Genomic DNA, 13,391 nt, shown 5'->3' with positions numbered 1-13,391 from the left:
CTTCCAACGGGAGGGATCGTAAATCCACAGCCCGCCCTCCCCCTCCCGCGGCTCCGCAGAGGAAAAATGGGGGAAAAACCTTTTCCGTGCGAGGAGAGGGGGAGAGGGGAAAGGATCGGGGATGATTCGGGCATAAACTAAATAAGTCCTGCGTAATCCCGGCAAATCCCGGCTCTGGGTGTCTTCTCCGGCCGAGGGGGCTGAGGGAGCGGGACCCCCTCCCAGGGTCGGTCCCCCCTGTCTGCAGGGAAAACCAACCCCAATAAAGCTCCGGGAAGGGGCTGAGGGGCTTTCCTGGACGGAAAGGACCGGGAAGGTCTTGGGGGGCGGTTTTCCTGCCTCAAGGACGAGTCTGAGGTGGCGGTGGCAGCGGGGGGGTCACCCGGCAGCCGGGAGGGTCGGACCGAGCCTGCTCCCACCACCGAAAAACCCTGGAGTTGTGCTTGTGGACGTTTAGAATCACGAAAACCACTCAATTTTATTTTATTTTATTTTTTGCCGAAGAAAAGAAACTAATGAAGGCAGCGGGAAAAACCCAACCCCTTTTTTTACATCATTGAAACCGGCGGATAATGCCGATTTTAATCTATTTTGGACAACGACAACTCTCCAATATTTAACCCCATCCCAAACCCACACAACCTAAAACCTTATTTCCCATTTTGATGGGAAACCCTTAAAATCAGCGTGGCCCTTCTGCCACCGCACGTTTGCAAAAACTCTGCGAAAACCTCTCGATTTTTGTTGTTTTCGTTTTCTTTGTTTTTTTTTTTTTTACGTGAACACACAGCGAACAATAAGGAGTCATTTAAACAATAATATCGGCACTGGGTAACGTTCTGCCGGGAGGAACGATCGCACAAAACGCAGATTTCAACCTGGAAAATATCTCTGTAAAACCACTCTCGCTCGTATCAACCATTTCCCTGTCGAAAATTTGCACTAAACCCCCACCCGCAGCCGCTGTTGCTCTTCCCGAATCCGAAATAAATCTCTCCCTGGATCCAGACACCGAGTTTTTTAGGCTACAGATTATTGTTTGTCTCTGTTCGCAGCTACACTTCCCGCCGGGTAAATGAAATTATCCCTACCGGGTTCCCCGCGCGTGTGAGGCTTTTCTTTGTTCGCTGCCTGACCGAAGAAGAGGAGAGCGAAGCAGTTAAATAATGATATAAAGTTATAAGCGAAGATAAGGAAGATCCCGCAGCCCCACATTTTCTGGTGGAAAAGCCAAGAAAGGCTCCCTTTTGGCCGGCGCTGAGGGGAAGGTGAAGAGGAGCTGAATCCTCCTCACTCCGCTTCGCGTCCTCCTCGATCTCTGCTCTGCAGAGAGTCGTGATTAGAGCTGAGCGACGGAAAACAAAATAAACCCCGACCCGACGTTCGTTCTTCGCACAAACCCGCTGCTTATTCGGTAATTTTCCATCTGCTTGGCTGGCGAACAAAGGCACTCGCGATTTTCCAGAGCTCGGCCGCAAGAAAATGTATTTTAAAGGCGGCAGAGGGAAGCGGAGCCGCTTGTGCCGCACACGCGGGGTCTTCCCAGGCAATAATCCCCTCCTGCCCATTTCCACACGCACCTGATGAGCTTGCAGAAAGCACAAATACATCGCAGCACTCTGCTGCCTTTATTTAACTCCTTATCTTCCTCATGTCCCCCTCCTCTGCCGGATAAGTTATTCCTTCCGTCCCTTCGCGTTAAATATTGCTGGTGGCGTTTGAATAATTGTTATTATTAATCGCTTTGTTTTGCTTTTGTAATTCGAGCCGGTCCAATTCTTTACTCTCGAAATTTAATTTGTGCTTCACGGGGACTTCACGCAGCTGCGGGGGCGGCTACAAAGAAATAAAGGCGAGGGAGAAAAGCAAAGCACCAGCCCAAAAAACCTGCTCTTATGGAGCGTCTGCGTTGCTTCAGGAGAGTGCGGTGGGACACAGGACTGATGAGGACTCACAACCATCGCAGCTCTTGCTCCTCACACCCATCCTTGCGTTTGCTGCCTGTCACAAAGAGGGGACAGTGAGCCCCTCACTGCGGGCTCCTTTCGGAGGGTTGATTTGGAAAACTGGAAGCCCTAAAGCTCGTGAGAAAGGAGAATCCAAGGCGGGATTTGGAGGAGCTTTGCTGTCGTCCGGCTCAGTCAGAAAATCTGGGGGTGTCAACGCCCAGACGGAATGATTCTTATATATATACATATATATATATATATACACAAATATAGATATAAAAATGCAACGTGTGGAGCCCGGGGGAGGCCCGGGGGTTGCCCTGCCCGAGCCGGGGGGTGCGGAGCTCTCCGCGGTGCTGCCGCCCCGGGTTCAAGCTCGGGAGGATCCCACCGAGCCCGGAGCCCTCCGGGGTGGGACCCCCGGGCTGCCGGTCCCCGCTGCCCCCGGGGTGGGCTCTGCCTTGGGACGGGGGCGGTTCTGCCCCGAGCCTGGGATGTTCCTGCAGGAGCACCGAGAACATCCGAGCCTGCAGCGCCTCGTCCCGCGAGCCCGCGCGTCCCCGGAGCCTTTTGGGGGTAATTCAGGAAAAAGTAACATTTATTGTCTGTGTTCTGTCACTGCGGGCATGGAGCGGGACATGACTTGCTTATCATTTTCCCTGTGATCTTTCTCCTCAAAGGAACGAGACCCATCTGTCGGGCAGAGCAAAGCTGCTCGAGCTGAATCCATAAATGTTCCCGTTTAAGGGGTGCAACCTTTGACAGAACAGAGTACAAGCCTTTGAACGCCTCAGTTGTGCAACTGGCGTTAAATGGCCCGACCGGCTCCGTCACCAACCACGCGCGCCCGCGTTGGGCAAAGGTTTGCTCTGTGCAAATATGATCTTGTCCATTTGCTGCGAAATTTATTGCCTTTCCGACCATGTGAGTTCCACGCTATCTGCCGACTTAAAAGCTTAAACATCGCGGATCCATCCTCTGCGTGCCCGCGTTTCATTAAGGTGCCCCATAAATTCATCCTGACTTTCATTAGTTTGCCTTCGCTTCCGCGTTACACTCGCTTCTGTCTTTTCAAAGCATCTCGGCTCGAGTTTCCCCTCCAGCTCTGCCCCTCCGAGCCGGAGACACGATGTTTGCTCTGGGGTGTGTTAAACCGGAGCGGTTTCTCCCGGCTGGGCAGCTGCCGTCTGAGGGGAGCCCCCAAAATCCCCAAAAGGTGTTGGCCACGTCCTTTCTGGAGCGGACATTTCATCCCCTGCCGGGCTCGGCTCCTTCCCGGGGGCTGTGGAGGAGCAGGAGCCGCGCGGGGAGGGCAGGATTCGGGGCCGGTTCTGCTCCCACTCCCTCCCGGTGGGTTTTATCCCGAGCCTTTGGAGGGCAGGATTCGGGGCCGGTCCTGCTCGCTCCCGCTCCCGGTTTTATCCCGAGCCTTTGGAGGGCCGAGCCTTTGGAGGGCAGGATTCGGGGCCGGTCCTGCTCCCGCTCCCTCCCGGAGGTTTTATCCCGCACCTTGGGAGGGCAGGCTCGGGATCCGAAGGGGACGTGAGGACAGGCTGGGGCCGGTCCAGAACCTGCTGCTCGGCTGCTCCCGGGATCAGAGGTCAATAAAGGCGTCCTGAGAGGGAAGAGGGGCTGGAAGGAGGAAGGTCGGAGTCCCAGGCTGGGTTTACCACATGGTCTTGGTTTTACCTCATGATCTCGGTTTTACCTCCCTCGGCCTCCAAATCCGTCCTTTCCGTCCCTCGCAAATACAAAAACCCCTGAAAATGTGTAACATGAACCTCAGCTGTGAACTAAACCCGCTGTTCCCTGTCCTGTCCACCAGGAAATTAAAGCCCCCAACGCACCCCAGTCTCGCCCCCACTTTCACCTATTATTTAGGCAGTGCTCTGAAATTTATATCTAGACTTTACTTCTTCAAGAACTTAAGTATTTAAATGTCTTCAAGGTCTCATTGCATTTATACAGAAAAAGAGAAAATGCTGGGGTTCACTGCTCGGTGTTTGTGAAGGGTCTGAACCAGGGGAAAAATGAAAAGCCACGGAATTTCTTTTTTTTTCCTGCTTTGCAATCAGTCTGTGAGTCCCCCTTAGGATTTGGCCTCACACAGCTACGGCAGGGCAATAATTTTTATTGATAATAATGGTAAAATTAGGTGCATATGGATCGTATTGTTATAATCTGACCGGGTTATATCGTTATGGTTCTCTTTTATTTTTTAAAGAATTGTTATATACGGCTGTGAAAGGGAAGTTTAAATTAGAAAGCTACTCTGGACATTGGATTTATTGCATTGCATAAAACACTCACCAACCTGCTCGATCTGCTTTTTCCCTCTTTACAGCTTTCTGGGTGATGGCTGAGACGGGACTTTGCCCAGACTCAGCTCCTGGCAGAAGGAAAGTCCCTCCTGATGGTTATCACTGACTTTAAGGAGTTAACTCCAGACCTTGCTCTGGCTCCATTTCTGCTCAGTGGATTTTATGGGCTCCTTTTAACTCCCAGCACAGATTTGACACTCTGGCCTTTCGTAATAATCCTCTCACTCATGTTGTTTCTTCTGGAAGCTTCTCCTGCTCAGCCTGTGCCAAAAAGCTCCACATTCCACTTCTCCCAGGCCTGAGTGGTTTCATTCCTCATTCCTGCTTTTTTTTTTTTCCCCCTGTAGCTAACAGTGAGAGACAGGATGGTTCAAGGACTGTTGCAACAAGGTTTTGTTCATTTATTTTCCAGATATTCCCTCACTGAGCCACTCACCCTCCCCGGGATGAAGGGGCCTGGTGGGATGCACTTCCCTTCCAATATCCACACATTTTCCAAAGTTTCTCCCTGGAATCAGTAAGGAAATCACGGAGGTGACGAGCTGCCCTCCTCCAGAGGGTTGGGCCTTTACTCAGGGGCATATGAACCCCCTTTCCTCTGCCCACCTTCCCCTCCTGCCAGCTCCTGGCCACCTCCAGGGCTTCCCTGGCACACCCGGGGCACCTCTCACGTGGCCAATAAAACGTGTTTGAAGGACTGGCTTGGACCTTCACTGCCCTCTTAGGAAAGAGGACATCTGAAAAAAATTAGGTTTAATTCCTGCCTTCTGCAATGGGGCATCTTGCAAAATGTTACAGTTTTGGGAGCCTCGTTTTGCAGATGGGGAGGCCGAGGCAGAGGAGAGGCTGATTTGTCACCCAGTGGCACAGAATTCAACTTGGAATTTAACTTCTGCCAGGGTTTTGCTCACCAGGCTGCCTGCTCAGGGCAGAGTCCTTTTGCTGGTGTGGGAGTGTATTGCATGAATAAATTGTGTGCTGAAAATCGAGTATTTGGAGGAGGCTGAGAGAGAGAGAGAGAGACCTGTGGAGTTGCTTGTTTTACCCACCATACAACTGAATGGTCTGGCTGGGGTTTAAAAAGAAAAGATTAAAGAAGATAAATTCAACAAAACCCTGATGAAAATAAATGGTGAGCTGGGTTTAGGATTGGATCACCCAGCATAAAGTTCTGACTGATTCAAAAGAAACCCTGGCTTATTTTTAACCCTGATTTTTTTCCTTTTCTTGGAGCCAGTTTGACGAATGTCACCGTGTAAAGAAACACTGGCTGCCCCAAACTCGCACTCCCCATAAGTTCCCCCATCTGCGTTTTCCATTTCACAGCCTTCCTCCATCGCGGTAATTTGAGCTTTTGCCTGGAAGGAGCAGCGAGAGGGGAAAAACCCTCCCGAGCATCTCGGGCTGAGCAGATTCCCGGCTCAGCTCCAGCTCCAGCCGGGCATTGCCCTCTCCTGGAGGACGCGAGAAAAGTCGCAGCCCGCGACCCCGCAGTCCTTCCTCTGGGGCTGGGAGCTGATCCCTCCACCTGCCAGAGCCCCTGGGTCAAAATAGAAGATTTTCTCCATCCAAAAATTGGGGTGAGGATCCCGTCTGTGGCTGACTGAGCTGCCAGGGACAGAGGGAGGGTTGGGATGGAGGGTGGGAGAGCTCTGTCCCAGCCTGGGAAGGTGAAGGGAAGGCCCAGGGAAATATTCACCCTCTGTTTCAGAGCATGGGCGAGTGGTTCCTCCCCAGACACGGCAGAACTGGCTGCTCCCGGGGGACTGAGGAGCCAGGATTGGGGATGAGAGCTGGAGAGGGGTCTGGAAAGGCAGATCACCCAGGGGTGCATCCAGCTCATCTGTCAGTCATCACAGACCAGGCCAGGAAGGTTTTTACCCTGCTGAGACATCATCCCCAGCAAAGGTGCACTCTGTGCATGCTGCCTTTTCCCTGGATATCTGCTCCTGGGCTGCAGGATCTGCTCCTGGAAGCCAGGATTGGGGTTGGGAGTGGGTTTGGATGATGCTCCAGGGTTGGGAGTGGGTTTGGATGATGCTCCAGGGTTGGGAGTGGGTTTGGATGATGCTCCAGGGTTGGGAGGGGGTGTGAGGAGAGGCTGAGGGAGCTGGGGGGGCTCAGCCTGGAGAAGAGGAGGCTCAGGGGAGACCTCCTCACTCTCTGCAACTCCCTGCCAGGAGGGGGGAGCCAGGGGGGGTTGGTCTCTTTTCCCATCAGCAAGACAAGAGGGCTGGGTCTTCAGCTGTGCCAGGGGAGGGTTAGGTTGGATATCAGGAAGAATTTCTTTGCAGAGAGGGTGCTCAGCCATTGGAATGGGCTGCCCAGGGAAGGGGTGGATTCTCCATCCCTGGAGGTGTTTAAGGACAGACTGGATGTGGCATCAGTGCCATGGGCTGGGAACCACGGCGGGGTTGGATCAAGGGTTGGACTGGATGATCTGGGAGGTCCCTTCCAACCCAGCTGATCCTGTGATTCTGTGATTCTCTGATTCTGCTGCTCTTTCCTCTCCCTCCCCGTGTCCCCAGCTCTGTCCCTGTGCCCATTCCCAGCAGCTGCTGCCCCTGGCCATTCCCGGGGTGCTGGGAGAGCCCCGCGGGGCAGCGCCACGGGAAGGCAAAGCATAAATCCTTTATGCATTTAAGTCTCATAAAAACGAAGCCCACGTCTCCTTCAGCTGCTCCCCCGAGCCCCGGAGACTCGGCCTGATATGAAACAGGGTTGTGGGGGGGTGTTTTTTTCGCGTTGCTATTTGGATAAGGGCACCAGCAGGGGAGAAGGTCCATTTCTCTGCCTAATGGTCCTTCAAACGCTCCTGTGAAGCTGAATTAACGCCACTAAAGGGGAAGATTAGGAGTCACTTTAAAGCGGCTCGGGGGGAAGTTTTCAGCCCGATCTATTTGCACCCATGACACTGTGTAAAGGCAGAGCTAATGGGAGTGCAGCGGAGTCGTAAAGACGGGCTTGGTTTTAAATTAACAAGAGCATTATTTACACCTAGGCCGTGGCACACAGCAAACCCTTCCCATCATCTCTGCTGCTTTCCAGCTTCCCCCTCCCTCACTGGCTTAGAAAATATTAGAGTGGTTAATTAAATAGACAATGTAAAACTTCCAAAAGCTTTGATTCCCCTGTTTTCCTCATCGAGCAATTCGTTTTTATTAAGGTTGGTTGATTTCTGTCAAGATAAATGCACAATATCGGTGTTTTATTCTCCAAAGAGCCACTGAATGGGATGCTAATAACATTAAAATGACAATAAATAAGCCCAACAGCAGCTTTTATGACCTCATTTCTTCCAAGATCCCTTTTGGTTCAGTTTTGCTCCCCCTCAGGTCTGAACTCACCCACCACAGAGCTCCAGCCCTTCCACCACGCCAGGGGGACCCACCTGGGGGCTTCTTTCCCTTTTCCCCCTCACCAAGAGATCTCTCTTTAAGTCTTCCACGGCCCCTGAAAGTCCCTCGTTGCCTTCAGGAGGGTTTGGTCCTTCAGCAAAGGGAGGGGAAAGCTGAGCCTGGGGCTCAGGAGGGACCTGCAGACCCTTCTCCGTGCAGACAACACCCTACAGGCACCCCAAAACCCTGGGGATCCTTCTGGGGCTGCTCAGGCTGCACCCCAAATCTCCACGGATCCTTCTGTGGCTGCTCAGGCTGCACCCCAAACCCCCGGGGATCCTTCTGTGGCTGCTCAGGCTGCACCCCAAAACCCAGGGATCCTTCTGTGGCTGCTCAGGCTGCACCCCAAACCCCGGGGATCCTTCTGTGGCTGCTCAGGCTGCACCCCAAACCCCGGGATCCTTCTGGGGCTGCTCAGGCTGCACCCCAAACCCCGGGGATCCTCCTGTGGCTGCTCATGCTGCCCCCCAAAACCCCGGGATCCTTCTGGGGCTGCTCAGGCTGCACCCCAAACCCCGGGGATCCTCCTGTGGCTGCTCATGCTGCACCCCAAAACCCTGGGGATCCTTCTATGGCTGCTCAGGCTGCACCCCAAAACCCAGGGATCCTTCTGTGGCTGCTCAGGCTGCACCCCAAACCCCGGGGATCCTTCTGTGGCTGCTCAGGCTGCACCCCAAACCCCGGGGATCCTTCTGGGGCTGCTCAGGCTGCACCCCAGGGCCCCTGAGCCCCTCACCCATGCCCCCTTGGCTGTGATCCCACTGCATTTTCAGGTTCTGGAGCAGAGCCCGGGGTCCCTCCCCAGACCCTCTGGTCTCCCCGGGCACGAATTTATGGCTGGAAACCATAAAACTCCTCAACATTTATTCCTTACATCTCCCCTCCCTCCGGAGGCACTTCAAAAATCAATGCTGGTATAAAAAAAAGGGGCATTTTGGCGACAGATTGATGCTTTTTGCTTCCCTACAAAGGCTCCAAAGCACAGAATAAATATGTAAGTGAAGGGAAAGTGGGTCTGACGGCCGTTTAAATCAATTGGAGCCCCAAATCGCCCCAAATCAGATCACAGACACACAAAAGCCTTTTCCTTTGCTGTGTTTTGGGTTGGTGGCACCTCGCTGGGGTTTTTTATTAATGTATAAACGCAGCTCGAAATGCCACTGACAGCTCAGGGAAGGGAATTCTCGCTCTCTCTCCCAGCTCCGATGTGTTTCCCTCTCGGTTAATTCTCTCTCGTTAATTAATCGAGCCCGGGGCTCCCTCTAGCGTTGCTCGGGGTCGCTCCCGGGGCAGGGGCTGCTCTCATCCCAACCCTGTCCCATCCCTTCCCGACCACCAGGCCTGAAAAAGGGCAGGAAAAGGCCCTAAGGATGAGCTCAAGCATCTCAGCAAAACCCGGGCTGTGGAATTTCCCCCCAGATCTGTTGGAGGTCCTGGATCTCCAAACCCTGGGTGCATTTTGAGGGTGGATTTAATGCCATGGGACAGCCAGAGGGGTCTGTTTGCAGGGCTGTGTGGTGCTGCCTGCTTTGGGTGGGGTGTGAAGCCTCCAGCAGGGACCAGCAGCAGGATTGTGCCCTGATCCTGCTCCCAGCACCCACATCTCCCTCCCTGGGCAGAGCAGGGCACAGCCTGGGCACAGGTACCCGGCAGGACACACGCACAGACCTTCACCTGCGGGGGCCTGGGGTGTAACTCGACGTCTCTGAACCCCTGAGTGCCTCGTTTTCCTCTTTGGGATGGAGATCCCAGCAGAGAAATAAGATTTCTGTGGACTGTTCTACCCTGTCTGCCCCAAAACAAGGCTTGGGGTGCTCTTTGCTCCTCTGGCTGCTGTTCCTGGGGGGAAAGCAAGGCACAGAGCTGGGAGTGACTCCCCAGAGCTCTGTGGGATCTCCAGGAGACTTTCCTGGGTGTGCTGGACACAGGTTTGAGATCCAACCTCCTGCTCTTCCTCTGGGTTCTTTCCCTGTCCTTTAGGGAATCTCTTCCTCTTCCCACGCTGCAAAGATTCTTCTGGGCAGCCTCTTTTCTCCTTTCTCCCCTCCTTTCTCCCTTCTCTCCTCCTTTCTCCCTTCTCCCCTCCTTTCTCCCTCCCCTCCTTTCTCCCTTCTCCCCTCCTCTCTCCCTTCTCTCCACCTCAAGGCTTCCCCAGTGGTGGGATGTTCTTTCTGTCCTTTCCTTCATAAACCTGCCAGCTCTGGGGCCTCTGGGCCTGCCCAGAATGCAAATAGCAATAAATAATGGGGCCTCCTGGCTCCAGCCATCCTGCCCCTCCTTTCTGCCCTCCTTTCTGCCCTCCCTCAGCCCCGAGCATCCTTTGGGGGGTCAGCAGGTAATGCAGCCAGCCGGAAGGAGCCCAGAATTCCTGGGGAAGTGGTTGTTTCTCGCCCCCATCGAGGGCATTCCTCTTTGTTTGGAAGACTTTTCCTGGTGATCTCCAGCAGACACACCTCAGGTTTCAATCCCAACCTCGCACTCCTGCTCCTTTATTCAAGACCGTGACCTGCGACCTTCAAGGTCAGACGGCTCTAATCCCAAGAACAACATCTCTCCAGTCAACAGGGGGATCTCTCTCTCCCTTTCTCTCTCTCTCTCTCTCTCCCCCCCCCCTAAATTCCTCCAATCTGGCTGCCCAAATCCCTCCTCCTCCGAGAAAGGAAAAGGAAAAAAAAAAAAAAGAAAGAAAGAAAGAAAAATCCCAGCACATTAGTAAAAATAATATATGAGGGGTAGTGGCTCTGGGGGGTGGGGTGGGGAGAAGAGACCTTAAAAGGCCCCCATCTCCCATGGATGGGAACTAAATGGTTTCAGGATGGTGCCAGACTCGCCTTTGCTCTCTTGGAGGGGAGACACTCCGAGTTCTGCCTCTGGGATTCACCCTCTCCTTTCGCTCCTGTGACTCCCTTTTTGATTTTGGGGTCTTTTCCTTCTGTTTTATTACTTTATGGGGGAGCGGGGAGCAGACCCCCACCACCTCCCAAGCACAGAGGTGGAGAAGTGGGGGGGGGTTTTTGGCTCTATTTGGGATCCAAACCTTCAGAGGGAGCGGAGAAGGGGAGTTTGTGTCATCCAGGGTGTGAAATGCTGACACTGTCCAGAGAAGAACCATAAACCCAAGAGCCGAAGGTCCCTGGCCAAGGGCCAGGTGGGTGAGGGGGAGAGGAGAGCTCACATCAGCCACTTCCAAGTGGAGCTAAGCCATGGATTTGCTCTTGCTTTGCTTCTCCCCTGACTGGATTTCCAGGGCTGCTTTTCCCCTTCTTCAGCTGCTCCGGGCCGGGATTGGATCGGGATTTTTCTGCCAACACGGGAGCAGAGTGGCTTTGGGATGTCCTGGGACCGGGAAACCCTCGGGACAAACCAGCCTCAGCATCTTCCTGCGGATACCAGAGGGGCTCTGCCACCGCCCCGGGAATTCCAAGGGCTTCTAAAGAGCCGAAAATTCCCCCGGCTGGAATCAGAGTTCAACTCCAGACGGTCTGAAAGTCCTGCGGTTTAAGGCCAGGTCGCGAATCAGCTGCAAGGTTTGAACGTTTAAATTCGCGCTAAACCCGGAGGGGTCTCTCGGTGGGAAAGGCAGCCGGGAGGGAAAGGGACGGGGCGTTAGGGAATTAAATGAAAGCGTGGCCTGGGAGTCGGGTCGGAAACACTCGTTACCTGGTGCTGTTCAGGCTCGGGAGATGTAAAATGACTTTTACAAGGCAGGTTTTTCTAAGAACCGGGGGTGCCCCGACCAGACCGGGAGGGGGATGCCCGGCCCGGGGCCGGTCGCCTCCAGCGAATTTGGGGAGGCAGCGCTTTGGGGCCGTTTCTCGTGTCATTTGTGTCGTGTGGTAAAAATCCGCCGCGTGTCCCCCGCCCCCGGTACCTCGCGCGGTTGTGGCCGCGGGGCTTCAGCGCGAAAACCCCAAAGAGAAGAAATTCGGGATGGGGAGGAGATGGGGCCGCCGGCCGAAGTCGAGTCGAGGAGCGATTATCGGGATTCGGCCCGGGGGGAAAGGGAGCAGAGCCCTCGCCCCACCCGCCTCGTGGGCCGTGTTTGGTCCGTCCCGTCGGTGTCTCCTCCGGGCGGGGAGAACGCCCCGAGCCCCCTCCAGCCCCCCCGAGGAGGCCCATTTGGCGTCCTTCGAGTATTTCCAGAAGGAAACCCTCGGGAGGGTCCTTCCCGAGGGATGATCCCTGCCCTCCTCCCCTCCAGGAGCGCAGCCCGCGGGCTCCAGCTGCCTTTTCCTTCGCACTTTCCCAAAAAACAGATACTCACCTTAAAAAAAAAAAATAACCCACCACCCGAACACTGACCAAAACACTCCTTTTGACCTAAACACCCCGAAACCTCAGCCCTGGATTTTCCTTTGCGAGTCCTGCTCCCATTTATCCTTCCCGTTCCCCCTCCCCAAATTCCCCGAGGGCTCCGGGCGATGGGGAGACGGTAACGAGGAGGGGGCAAGTGCCGGGAGCGGGGTCGGGGCTGCAGCGGGTCCTTGGCTCGGGGGGCACCGCCAGGGCCGCTCCCCTCGGGAACAGGCCGGGTTTATCCCCCGGCTGGCTGGAGGCGTCCAAGGGTGACCGTTTGAAGGGCAGGATCAATGTGCAAAACGCGCCCGGACTTCGGCCCCGGGGGGAAGGAGAGGCTGAAGGGAAAAGTCCCCCCGAGGGGCCGCGGAGCAGAATCGGACCCTGCAGGAGAAAGGTGGATTTTTTTTTTAATTAAGGACGGCAAAGGCCCCGTCGTGAGAGCAAATTGGGATCCGGTTGGAATGGGAGAGGGGAGGCAGAAAGATGAAAACGGGGGAAACCACCCCAATTTCACAGTCACGGCTGCGGCTCGGGAGAGGGTCCTGCGCTGCCCCAGGTCAGTCCCGGCCCGGGGGAGCGTCGGGGCAGGAGGTGGCTGGAAAAGGGCTCAGGGCTCTCAGAAATGTGTCCCTTCTCCTCCCTCCCCCGATTGTTTTGTACCAGAGGTTTGGTTGGGTTTAGGGTCTTTTTTTTTCCCTGTGTGAAGTTTTGGTACATCCTTACGCTGTCCGAAACCTCTAAAATCCCACTCCTCCACATTTTCTCTCTTTTTTTCCCCTCATTATTGCCCATTATTGACTATTTAAATTTGGGTATTTTAATATTTTTAGGAATGTGTCGCGAATACAGAACCAGACACAACCGCAAAATACCTTCTGCCCGCCTAAGCTTTAGCAGGTTTCCTACAACACCCGGTTCCTTTCCAGGTTCATTTCCAGGAGGGAAAGTGTATTATAATTGGAAAAATCGCATAAATAGATTCTATGGGAGAACCGGATTTTCCCTTTTCTCCATGTTCTGCGCCTGAGCCATTTTGGGAATGGTGCATCGAGCCATCGGAAACCCGACAGCGCTGTCGGGGTTTGGGTTCTTTTCTTCTCTGCCATGACAGAGGGTTGTGCCACAAACCATCATTTTTCTCCAAGGCAGAGCCAGAATTAATTCCCGCCGATTATTAAATTGTCCTATGCGGGTGGGATTTTAATCCCGGGAAAAAAATCCTTTCTGAGGAGAGAGCGAGCGGGCCGGGCTCCATCCTCCCGGGAATCCCGGCTCCATCCTCCCGGGAATCCCGGCTCCATCCTCCCGCAAATCCTGATTCCATCCTCCCGGGAATCCCGGCTCCATCCTCCCGGGAATCCTGGCTCCATCCTCCCGGGAATCCTGACTCCATCCTCCCGGGAATCCCGGCTCCATCCTCCCGG

Source organism: Manacus vitellinus, unplaced genomic scaffold (genome assembly GCF_001715985.3).
Source record: "Manacus vitellinus isolate BGI_N305 unplaced genomic scaffold, ASM171598v3 scaffold_102_pilon, whole genome shotgun sequence".
Taxonomy (NCBI): Eukaryota; Metazoa; Chordata; class Aves; order Passeriformes; family Pipridae; genus Manacus; species Manacus vitellinus.
This window is presented reverse-complemented; position numbering follows the sequence as displayed.